Genomic DNA, 11749 nt, shown 5'->3' with positions numbered 1-11749 from the left:
GTTAGACCAGGTTTCCCTCATTTAAAAATAATCTCTCATTAGAAATGGACATGATGTCTAAGACATAGAAATGCTTATTATGGGTTCACTTGATGTCACTGAAAAGATGCACATGGGTAACGTGCAGGCCATCCTGCTCCGAGGTTTATCTCCTCACCTCGAGTCTGCGACACTCTCTCCGTGTCCTCTCAGATAAGGGCGCGCACATTTCTGCACGATCTTCTAAATTACAAAGAGCGACTCACAAAACAGAAGCTCACAAAACACTCATCACAAACCAAAAATGGCTCCACTGAGCGTCAAACTGTCACCAGAATTTACTGATAATCTAAAGACTCACAGAACTCATTTTGTCTCATTGTGTCTTAGTTTGAGACATAAGTGCATGATCATAATACTGTGTAGTTAGATGAGACAGAGCTTATTGCTCTTAATTATCCTCTTCATGTTTCCCGAGCCTCAGCAGTGGAAGCTACCATGGATAGAAAGACTATGACTCATCTTAAATCTCAAATCTTTGTCTCCAAAGAGCTGCTGATGTGTCCGATATGATCCACAAGCTTAAACTAGGATTATAAGTGTGTGCAGTGATGTGTGTGAAACCTCTGAGGACTCACGCGTGTGTGCTTCAGCCCACACACACATATGAAGCACTGCGACCTCACACAGAAGTGTTTTACACATCCAGCCTGAATCCTGATCATTTCTACAGTTTATTAAGTTCAGCTTCACCTGAACATCAGTGATGAAGCTGCTCTGACTCCATCACAGCTCACAGCTGTTGGAATGAGTCAAACAATGAAGAAGGTTCAGAAACAGCTGATGATTTTACAGAAACATGATGCAAACATGAGGATGGACACATGATTTTTTATTAACAGACACTGTTTATGTTTCACTGTGCATGACGTCATCAACACTGACACCAGGGGGCGCTCATCACCAGCCTGAGGAAGTGTGATAATGGGGGGAGACGCAGTGTTGTGTGTACTGCAGTCGGACAGAAGGAAAAACTTCCTCCTGAAAACATTTTCATCCTTCCCAAAAGTGTTTGAGTCAAATGTTACAAATATATAAATACAATAAAACACAGGGTCTTACATAAAATTAGTGATGCAGTTGTGCACTGAGCACCTTTCCAATGTTCCTTCCTCAGATGAGTCCAGCTGCTGAACACATTAACATCTGTATGTAAATGTAGCCGAGAACCAACCTGAGCACTGCTGGGAAAATACAAAGGCAACCATCAAAGTGCTGTATTATCTTATTTATTCTGAATGTTGACTTAGATCCACACCACGATTTATGAAACTATAGAACTAAAATAACAACAATCGTCTGCTTCTTTAAAATTTCTTTCATTACATCAAACCAGTGAAAACTGAAAAAAACAAAGAGCTGTTAGCATGTTTAGACCAACTTTGAGACAGAGACTGTAAAGTTCTGCACTTTAAATCCTGCCTGTGTTCCTGCAAATGATTCACACTGAAAGTATCTTAGTTTAGTATTGAGTGAGCCACAAAGCAGCCTGATAGCTTTAAAACAGGAAAAGTAAATGAAATTGACAGTTTCAGTGTAGCTGGATCTATTATTGGGGGGTCATGACCCCCGTAACCCCGCCTGGTCCTGAGGTCAAATCCACCATCTTTGTTTCAGAGCTTCATGTTCTCCCGTGTTTGTGTGCGTCCTCTCCGGTACTCCGGCTTCCTCCCACAGTCCAAACACATGCAGTTAGTGGGGTCAGGTTAGCTGTGAGTGGTTGTGTCTCTGTGTTATTCCACCTTAATCAATGACTTCCTGTTAGCATGAAGTGCTTCTGTAGGACTGATGTCATTTTCATGGTTGGATCATTTAAATGAAGCTGGACTCAGATGCAGTAAATAAGCTGATTGATCATTAATGAATAAAGCTGGTCAAACACATCACGTGGACACATGTGATTGTGTGTTGTAGTATTGATCCCAATGCTGGTATCAGTCCTGGATCAATAACACTGGATGGATGCGTTCAGCATGGAGCCCTGAGCTGTGTTACAGACAAACATGGAAACTGACAGGTCTGTGTCATTCACAGTCTGTAACACTTCTAAACAACAGAGGCTGACCCAAGTGCCTCAGAGCCAGGCACGCTCACATCACAGCTCTCTAAATAAGCCAGTTTCAAAATAAGAGCTGAAAGCTGTGTTTGCTTGTGTTAGCTTATTATTGTGGAGACTAACATTCAGTGATCATGTGTTCAGACTCATAATGATTACTCTCAGAAATCCTGATCTTTGTATTTACTGTGTGTTGGATCAATAACTGAGATTCATGGTATCACACAGCTGTGCTGCTGCTGATGTCAGCACATCTGGAACAATAATAATAATAATGGATACTTTATTGATCCCCATGGGGAAATTACTTGTTTTTCTCTGCATTTGACCCATTCACTCAGTGAAGCAGTGGGCAGCCCACTAAGCAGGCGCCCGGGGAGCAGTGTGTAGGGACGGTACCTTGCTCAGGGGTACCTCAGGGTAGCCGTTAAGTGGATTCGAACCGCCGACCTTCCGATCATGGGGCGACCACTTTACCTACTGAGCTATCCCTGCCCAAATACGAGGTATCTGCTACCAGACTGAGCAGGACGTGAGACCTGTGGACTGTTTAAAGCTGTCCCTCCACAGCTCACTCAGACCTGATCCACACCTCAGTGATATTCTCTGACTTCCTCAGTAGAGACAGAAACCATTCAGATCTGGGACCATCAGCTGACTGATGATGTCACACAGACTGTGTTTTTCAGGAACAGTGATTCTGATGTGAGCCTGCTAGCTGACAGCAGACCTGATGAAAGCACATGTTCACATCTGTGAGGACAGACTGGACTCTTTGACTGCACCTTGGTTCTCCTCAGAGGTCTGTACAGGAGCATGTCCACCCCCACTGAAGATCTCAGTCACTGTGAAACATAGAAAGCTGCTTGTGTGGCCTCTGCCTCACATGTAGATACAGCTACAGGCTTCTCTGTCAGTCAGACTGAAACAGTGTCCTGATGCTGCATCATTCAGCTCTGTGCCCCAGTCAGCATCACTGGGAGCTACCAGTGTTTCTGCCCTTTTCCTGTAACACTACACTCAGCACAGGCTCAGCTGGTATCCAGTGTTGGACTTTGGCTTCAGCTGCTGTGATAGATCCTCTAACATAGATCAGCTCTGCTACATGTTGTTAGATAAGTGCAGCTGCTGTCATGTCCTGATGTTTCTCTGGCTCAGCAGCTTCTCCATCAGAGGTTCACATGGAGCTGATCCAGTATCTCCAGTAACTGTGTTCTGTGCCTCACTGGTTCATCCTTCTGTCTGTGTGACGTCAGTCAGATGTTGAAGTTAAACTCTGTAATCTTCACTGTGTCACAGAGTTCAGTGAGTCCCGTTATTCACAGTATCAATCAGATCATCAGAGAACAGCTGATCAGCAATCAGTGGTGCCAACAGCGCCTCCTGTGGTGAGAGGATGCAATAATGCAATGTAGCATTTTTCCACTCAACACTTGCAGTCATGGAAACTGTCTGTTGGATCTGTGTGACGTTGCTTTCTTGGTTAGAGTTCCTCACAAATGTCCAGATGATTCTTCTAATGAGGCGTCGACCATGTTTGCAGCTCTTTGGAAGAAAACGTCGCCCTTTGCCATCCTTACTTTTCTTTGACTTCTTCAAATGCAGCTGAACTCCAGCTGGTATTTTCTTGGACTTTGCAGCTGTTTCTGGTCATCAGTTCATTCCTGCAAACCTCTGAAGCTGAACAACAATGATGCTGCATTGCTGGCTGATCCCAAAAGGTTGATTCTGTTCATCTGGACGTTTTCAGAAACGTTTGCTCACTGATCAGGTGACTTCTTCAGTCTCAGCTGACTGCAGCTTTACAAGCTTACAAACAGCACATTTGCACAATGACTGAAAGCAGCAGCACCTGATATATATGATACTAATATAATACATATACATATATAATCCATACTAATGATGAAGGAACTGAGCTCACAGTCCATTGTTCATTCAGTGAACTACTCAGTTTATTTTGGGCCTCAGAAATGCTCACTCTGTTTGTACATCACTGTCAGCAATAGACTCATTCTGCTGTGTGGACAGGAACACATGTGACATCACTTCCTGTTTGTTTGTGACTGAAGAGGAAGAAGTTTACAAGGAATCATTTAGAAGAGTTTCAAACATCAACTGATTGAATCCATGAATCTGAAAACGTGTTTGTGAGTGAACGAGACAGACATGTACAGACTGAACTATCTGTTCAACAGTCAGAGTGTTTCTGTAACAGGAGACACTCTTTACACTCCACTCAGCACAGGGACACTGAGGCACCAGGAAACCAGACCATAAACCCAGGATAAAGAGTTTGAGTGAATGTGGTGTTGAAGGTGTGGAGGTGGATCAGAGTGTCAGAGGAGACTCTGTAGAAGGACAGAGTGCCAGCAGGACAGTCCACATACACTGCTGCTCTGTTAGAGACAGAGGAGGAGGAGGAGATGGATGTTTGTATCTTATTGTGCCAGACAGAACAAGGACCATCATCAGAGCAGATCAGACTCCAGGACTGATCATTTCCTCCAAACAAACAGTCATCACTGCCTCCTTTCCTTCTGATGCTTCTGTAACTCACTGATATATAAACGTCTCCTCTCCACTCGACCTCCCAGTAACAGCGACCAGTCAGACCATTTCTACACAGCAGCTGTTCATAAACATCAAATCTGTCTGGATGATCAGGATATGACTGAACCTCCTCCACATGTGTCACCTTCCTGTTGTTGTCAGACAGTTGGAGCTTTGTGTGCACTGTGTTTGTGTCGATTGTGAGTTGACAGGAATCTGATGGAGAGAACAAACACAATCCAGCTGCAGTTATTGATCCATCATCTGTTCATTGATTGACACTTTGATGATGACTCCTGACATGATGAAGATGGTTGAATGTGTGCTGCTTTGTTTTCATGAATCCCATTAAAAACACACTTACACTTCCTCAGACCTGGTCTCAACCATCGGACTCCAGCAGGCTCCACCCTGAAAGGAGGAGGGGGGTCAGAGCAGCACAGTCAGCATGCACACATGGACATTACATGGCTCTCACACACACACTGTTACACACTGAGCTCAAAGCTCGGCTCCACTGTTTTATTCAAAGAAATCTACATTTATTTATCAGCACATTTAAAAACAGCTTGAGCCAAAGTGCTGCACAGAGTAGAGAGAAAATAGGAAACATACACAGTAATGACTATAAAGACTGGTCAGGATTGAAAGCTACAGAGTACAAATGTGTTTCCAACCGGCTTTTAAAAATGTCCAGTGTTGGTGACGACCTGATGTGAAGGGCGACTGTTCCAGAGTTTGGCTGCAGCCATCGATAAAGCTCACCTCTGTTTTTACGTCTAGTTCTGGTCAGAAGCTGCTTATCTGCAGACCTGAGGGCTCCACTTGGATTCTTTTGTTAAAGAGAGATAAGATGGAGCCAATCCATTCACAGATTTAAAGACAACCAGATCTGGAAGTGGATTCTACCACGTACTGGTAACCAGTGGAAAAAGCTGGTGATGGGTCGTCTAGCACAGACCCACCGCTGGAACCAGACAATTGATGAGGGAGAGAACTGTGACAGCGCCGTTCCTTCACTTGACCTCAGTCGCTCTCGTCTGCTCCCTCGTAACACTGCTCTTTATTGAGCTTACATGAATATGCACAAGTTCATTATGACGTCTTACACAGGTATGAACAAAGAGTACCAGTCTGTGCATAGTGTGTGTGTGTGTGTGTGTGCGTGCGTGCGTGTGTGTGCGTGCGTGCGTGCGTGTGTGTGTGTGTGTGTGTGTGTGTGTGTGTGTGTTCCAGATGTGACCCTGTGACCCCAAAGCTGGTGCTAAGAGTCCAGCGGTCCCCCTAACAAAGGGCTCTTATACTTAACCAGACACAGAGTAGGTGTCCTCCTACACCAGGGGTCTCAAACTCGTGGCCCGTGGGCCAATTGCGGCCCGCAGGACGATAGTTTTTGGCCCCACCTTAATATGAAAATGTAATGTTAGTTTGATAATGTATGACACTTTACAGTGTTGTGGGCGGAGCTGAATTAACCCACCAATCAGGGTGGGATATGGATCTCAGGGGACACCAGCCGGGCTTGATGCAAGCAGGGAAACATTTCTCAATGAGTCAAAGTTCCAGCAGCGTTGCCCTGGAGTGTTTCTTTCTTTCCTGTGCCTGGCTGGCTTCCTCCTTTCTATTGGGCAAACGCCGACATTCGCCCCAGCGCGCTGCGTTCACAACACTTCAAAAAAAGTTGTTTTTTTAAGTTGCTGCCCAGCGGGACATTATACGTATATAGATTTATACACACGTCAGTGGGATTTAAAGTTATTTTTCCACAGAGAGAGATCTCATATTAACTCTCACAGTGATGCGTAGGCGGCGGGATAAAAGAAAAGTCATGAACTCAATGCAGCCCAATTTAGTCTGCAGTCACATAGCGACACCTGTTCATCGGCAACAACAGTCCCCGGTAACCCGGACTAATTATAGGGTCGCACCGTAATTTGTGGCTCCATGTTTTTATTTGCATCACTGCGTTTGCATTGCAGCAAACATGAACATTACATATATTTCAATATAATGTAAAAGCAGTCAAAACAACTAACATCAGAAACAGCTGATGTTATTTGTTATATGTCACGGTGTCGTTTCCGCTTCTTTCTCCTGTAACAACAGCCCGGCGCCGTGAGCAGTCGCCTTTTTTGCGCTCGCTATCCCTGCACTTTCTACCATCTGCAAACGCCACGGTGTTCGTGTCGTCATGAAAGACATGAACATCGAGCGTAAAAACAAAGGAGACTGCTACCGGCTTTTTATCTGCCGATCGCCGTGCTACGGTTGCAAGAAAAAGAAGCAGAGATGACGTTCTCTACGCGTTGAGACTCACAGTAATTCCAATGCATGGCCAGACCACCGCTCAGCAGATATTTACAAGCTGTGTGATGCCATTGAGAATGTTGGTTTGCCATGGAAGAGGTTTGTTGGAATAACAACAGATGGAGCGCCATCAATGACAGGGAGGAAACATGGACTGGTGGCACAAAACAAACTGGAAGAGGAAGGCGTGGAGGAGGCCATTGCTCTGCACTGCATCATCCATCAGCAGGTCCTTTGCAGCAAATGCCTGAAGTTTGACAATGTGATGTCTATTGTTGTGAAATGCATCAACCAAATCAGATCCAGGGGCTTAAAGCACCGAAGGTTCTGAGCTTTTTTAGAGGAAATGGAGTCAGAATATGGGGATGTGCTCAACTTCACTGAGGTACGTTGGCTCAGCAGGGGAAATGTATTAAAGAGACTTTTTGAGTTGAGAGCAGAAGTGAAGCCTTCATGGAGAAGGATGGAGTTAGTGTTCCTGTGCTAACTGATCCCAAATGGCTCATGGACTCAGCTTTTCTTGTTGATATGACACATGAGCTTAATGTACTGAACAAGACGTTACAAGGCCAGGGGCAACTTGTCAGTGCTGCCTATGACAACGTGAGAGCATTCTCCACAAAACTGGCGCTCTGGAAAGCTCAGCTCTCTCAGACAAACCTTTGCCATTTCCCAGCATGCAAGGCTCTCGTGGATGCAGGCACACCATTCAGTGCTGACGAGTATGTTGATGTCATTTTGAGGCTACAGGAGGAATTTGATCACAGATTTGCTGACTTCAAGACACACAGAGCCACCTTTCACATTTTTGCGGACCCCTTCTCCTTTGATGTGCAAGATGCCCCTTCTGTGCTTCAAATGGAGCTCATTGAGCTGCAGTGCAACTCTGAACTCAAAGCAACGTTCAGGGAGGTGAGTGGAAAAGCAGACAAGCTTGGACAATTTTTGAGAGACTTGAGCCCTAGTTTCCCTCGGCTTTCCCGAATGTTCAAGCGGACCATGTGCCTTTTTGGTAGCACATACTTGTGCCAAAAGCTCTTCTCCACTTTGAACTTCAATAAATCCAAGTACAGGTCCAGACTTACGGATGATCATCTTCAAGACATACTGAGGGTCGCAACTGCTTCCTCCCTCAGGCCAAATCTGGCTCGGCTATGTGAGAGGAAACGCTGCCAGGTCTCTAGCAGCAAGGAGTAGGCAAGAGAAGCCATGTTCAGAAGAACAGTTCATTTTCTACAGTGTTCCATTCATGTTCAGAAGAAGGTTATAGAACTGTTAATACAGACATTTCAATCTAAACACAGCAGATATAGAAGACTGAAAAAAACACACAAGTTCACTGACTAAAAACATCTTATTATTATTTTATTTATGTATTACAGATTGATTTATTTTCTTATTAATTCTTAATTTGTTTATTTATTTTTCATATTTTGTGTTAAAAAATAAAAATAAAGAGATTTGAGAAGATTGGAATTTTTTAACCATGCCTTTCTTGTGGAAAACCTAATGCGGCCCAGCCTCACCCAGACTCTGCCTGCAGCGGCCCCCAGCTAAATTGAGTTTGAGACCTCTGTCCTACACCATAAATCAGTAAGAGAGGGTACGACCTCTCTCATGGCCCCAAGTGGTGTGTGCATGCCAGAGCACTCTGGAAGGCACACAGAGTCTTTACAGACTACTAAGGATCAAACCTCTATCATCATGCAATCGATTATACAACTCTAAGCATATATGAGTAAATATTTCTAAGCATAAATGACAGTCAACAATATAAACCTTACAGCTGGTTGTAATAACAGAATTCATTTGTTTCTCAAATGAGAAAGAGCTATCGAGAAACACTCCTAAATCTTTAGTTCTTAACTTTTCCAGTGGGCCAAGGTCAACATTATCTGCTAATGCAAAATTGGCTACTCTTATTAACTAATGCTAATTTGACGTGAATTAGCATTATGCACTAATGCTAACACTTACTTTTTTAACAATGTGAGTAGCTAATGCTAACACTATTTCCCTTAACTTTATAACAATGGGAACGGCTAATGCTAACACTCTTTTTCCTAGCATTACAACATCTGAGCTGCTAATGCTAAGTAGGTCGCCATTAGCACCTACGTCTAATTTAAGGCAAATACGCATTAGAACCTAATGCTCATATCGTTTTCCTTTGCTTTATAGCAATGTGAGCAGCTACTGCTAAATAGCATTAGCTAATAACAGCAGTCTAATTTAATGCAAGTTAGCATCATTTGAGTTATAACGATGTGAGGATTTAATGCTAAGTATGCTGCCATTAGTGGCTAATTCTAATTAGGGGTGAATAATTATTACCAGCTAATGCTAATATCGTTTTCTCTTCCCTTTTAACAATGTGAGCAGCTAGTGCTAGGTAGGCTGAAGCTAGCAGCTAATGCTAAAGCTAAAGATAATTTGATGTGAATTAGCATTACATTAGTGAGGAGTTAATGCTAAGTAGACTGCCATTAGTAGGTAATGCTAATTTTAGGTGAATAGGAATTGGCAGCTAATGCTAATACTATATTTTCTTGCTTTAACCCTTTAAAACTGGTCAGAGTGGTCACACTCCGTTTTGCGCAACTATTTTTAAATCCCGGTAGCACTGTAACCACGTGAGCTAGCGCAATAATTTTTTTGCATATGAAACCTGAGGAGTTGTACTTACATCTTATGCCATCAGCTTGTCCTAGGTTACAGTTTCCTTCCACATATGCTTAGGACTCATATTGCACTGCTGGAAATAGTTTATTTTGATGCATATGCTGTTATTTTGCAAATTTGCAGTATAATATTCATTTTTGTTTTTCCTGCAGTATATAAAAATTGGTGTATTTCAAAAATAAAACTATGAAGGCACTCAAAATAAATTTCCTGTGGTAGGAAACTATTTTGTGCAACTTTTTTGTATTTACAGTTTTGAGGGAAAAGCCTCTTAAATTTCTCTAACTAGAAATATATGTTAAAAAAAACAAAAACGATTTTCAATTTTTTTGTAGTTTATTGCACTTTTTTGCAATTTATGTAATTACTATGCACTTAATACATACATATTATTAAAATTTAGGCTGTAATGGTTGTATTGATGTATAGCAACTTGAAATGCTCCCAAAAATGGCTCTACAGCATGTAAAAATATAATACAAGCTCTGGTGGACTTGGTTCTATGGTAGGTCTTAAAGGGTTAAATCAATATCTTTATCTGGGCTGCAGAAGTGATAGGGTAACAGGGGCAGGGTACAGACTGGACAGGTCGCTATCATACAGAGACAAACAACCATTTGCACTTCAACACCTTTGGGTAATTTAGAATAACCAGTCCTTACAACTGCATGACTTTTAACTGTGAAGGAAACCAGAGTACACAGAGAGAACCCACTGCAAACTTCGCCTCATTGCGGATTCGAACCCAGGACCTTCTTGCTCTGAGGTAACAGCACGAACCACCATGGCATTAATCTGTCAATACAGACTTAACAAAAGTAGGAAAGCTATGCTTGATGATGCTTTATGTTGTTGTCCTTGACAAGTTAAACCATACGAAATAGTAACAGCATACACGTGGTGTGGTTGTCTGCCTCTTGTAACCCCACTGATTTTCCTGTGGTTTGACATCTAATGTGATCTTGTGGATTTCGTGAGCTGACTCAAAAAAGTGAAATTGGGTGGTTGTTACATGCACAAGATCCAAACTTGTAATTTGAACTAAATAATTCCATGTTTCTATGGTGAACGTAATTGAATTATGTAGCATCTACATGAAATTCAGCAACGTAATTTGTTCTTGTTGAGATGACATCATACAATCTAGTAAGAGTGGCTGGATCCAGGCAACTAACCACTCTTACTCATCTCATCTGCATGTAACAACCACCCAATTTCATTTTTTTGAGTGTGCAAGTCTGCAAATTTCTTTATTAAATCATAAGATTCTTAAATTCATCAAGTCTCTCTCTCCCTGGGTCCTCGTCACAAAACATGACATCACTGTTTTGTACATTTTAACACAATTTAATCCCACATTTGTGAAAGAAAAGCAAAACACTTTTTTGAGAAGTCTGTAACAAAACCATCAAATCTGATAAAGGTTATTTAAATGATGCTCATAGTGAGTAAGAAGTAAACTGAGTGCATGTTTTGGACAGAGATTCACTTTTAATGTGTATGTATAATATAATACAGATACATAAAAAACACTCCCAAAACAGAATAAATTATTACAAAATATTAATAAAAACCTATTAAAATGGAGGCAACTTTGCCTGTGGTAGAATGTATATAATGTATGAAAAAATCTTTACTGCAGATACTAATTTAACTAATTTAATAATACTAATTTTGTGTTGTAAGATTTATGAGTTTCATGATTTCATAGTGGTACTTGGGAGAGCTTGACATTTTTCTCAGGTGGTACACACTGTAAAAAGTTTGAGAAACACTGATAAGTGTTTCTCTGCTGCATAAGTCAGTATGCAGCAGTCAAACAGACACCTGGACGGTCCAAAAGTTGGCCTACCTGTTACTGGCTGAGGTTTTAGTGGAGTTGTGGCTGAACCACATAAAAATATATCATTAATTTTAATCTCCCCAATCAATGATCATGTTATGTTGGAATGTTGTTAAAGAGGGTCAAAAATGTTTCAACCCAGTTTGTTTTGCAGATTCTGTATAGCAGCTTTAATATAGGGAGGACACAACTTCCTGATTGTATGAATAAAATCAGGATTTTTCTCTTTGTCAGTTTAATAGTTTCTGTTGTGCTTGTCACTGTTCCCT

General features: G+C 42.0%; 1 long non-coding RNA gene across 1 annotated transcript; it reads right to left on the bottom strand.

The window, feature by feature from the left end:
- Positions 1 to 856: 856 nt before the first annotated feature.
- On the bottom strand, positions 857 to 5152 carry LOC146712361 (uncharacterized). The gene is made up of 2 exons (XR_014916852.1): positions 5013 to 5152; positions 857 to 4864 (listed from the first exon to the last, which is right to left on the bottom strand). It is a non-coding gene; the product is annotated as an uncharacterized LOC146712361 (long non-coding RNA).
- Positions 5153 to 11749: the final 6597 nt, after the last annotated feature.

Source organism: Copadichromis virginalis, linkage group LG3 (genome assembly GCF_057382275.1).
Source record: "Copadichromis virginalis isolate Kocher_CV1m ecotype Utaka linkage group LG3, C_Virginalis_male_GT1.1, whole genome shotgun sequence".
Classification (NCBI taxonomy): Eukaryota; Metazoa; Chordata; class Actinopteri; order Cichliformes; family Cichlidae; genus Copadichromis; species Copadichromis virginalis.
Note: the sequence above shows the minus strand (reverse complement) of the source record. Positions and strands in the feature narration are given on the sequence as shown.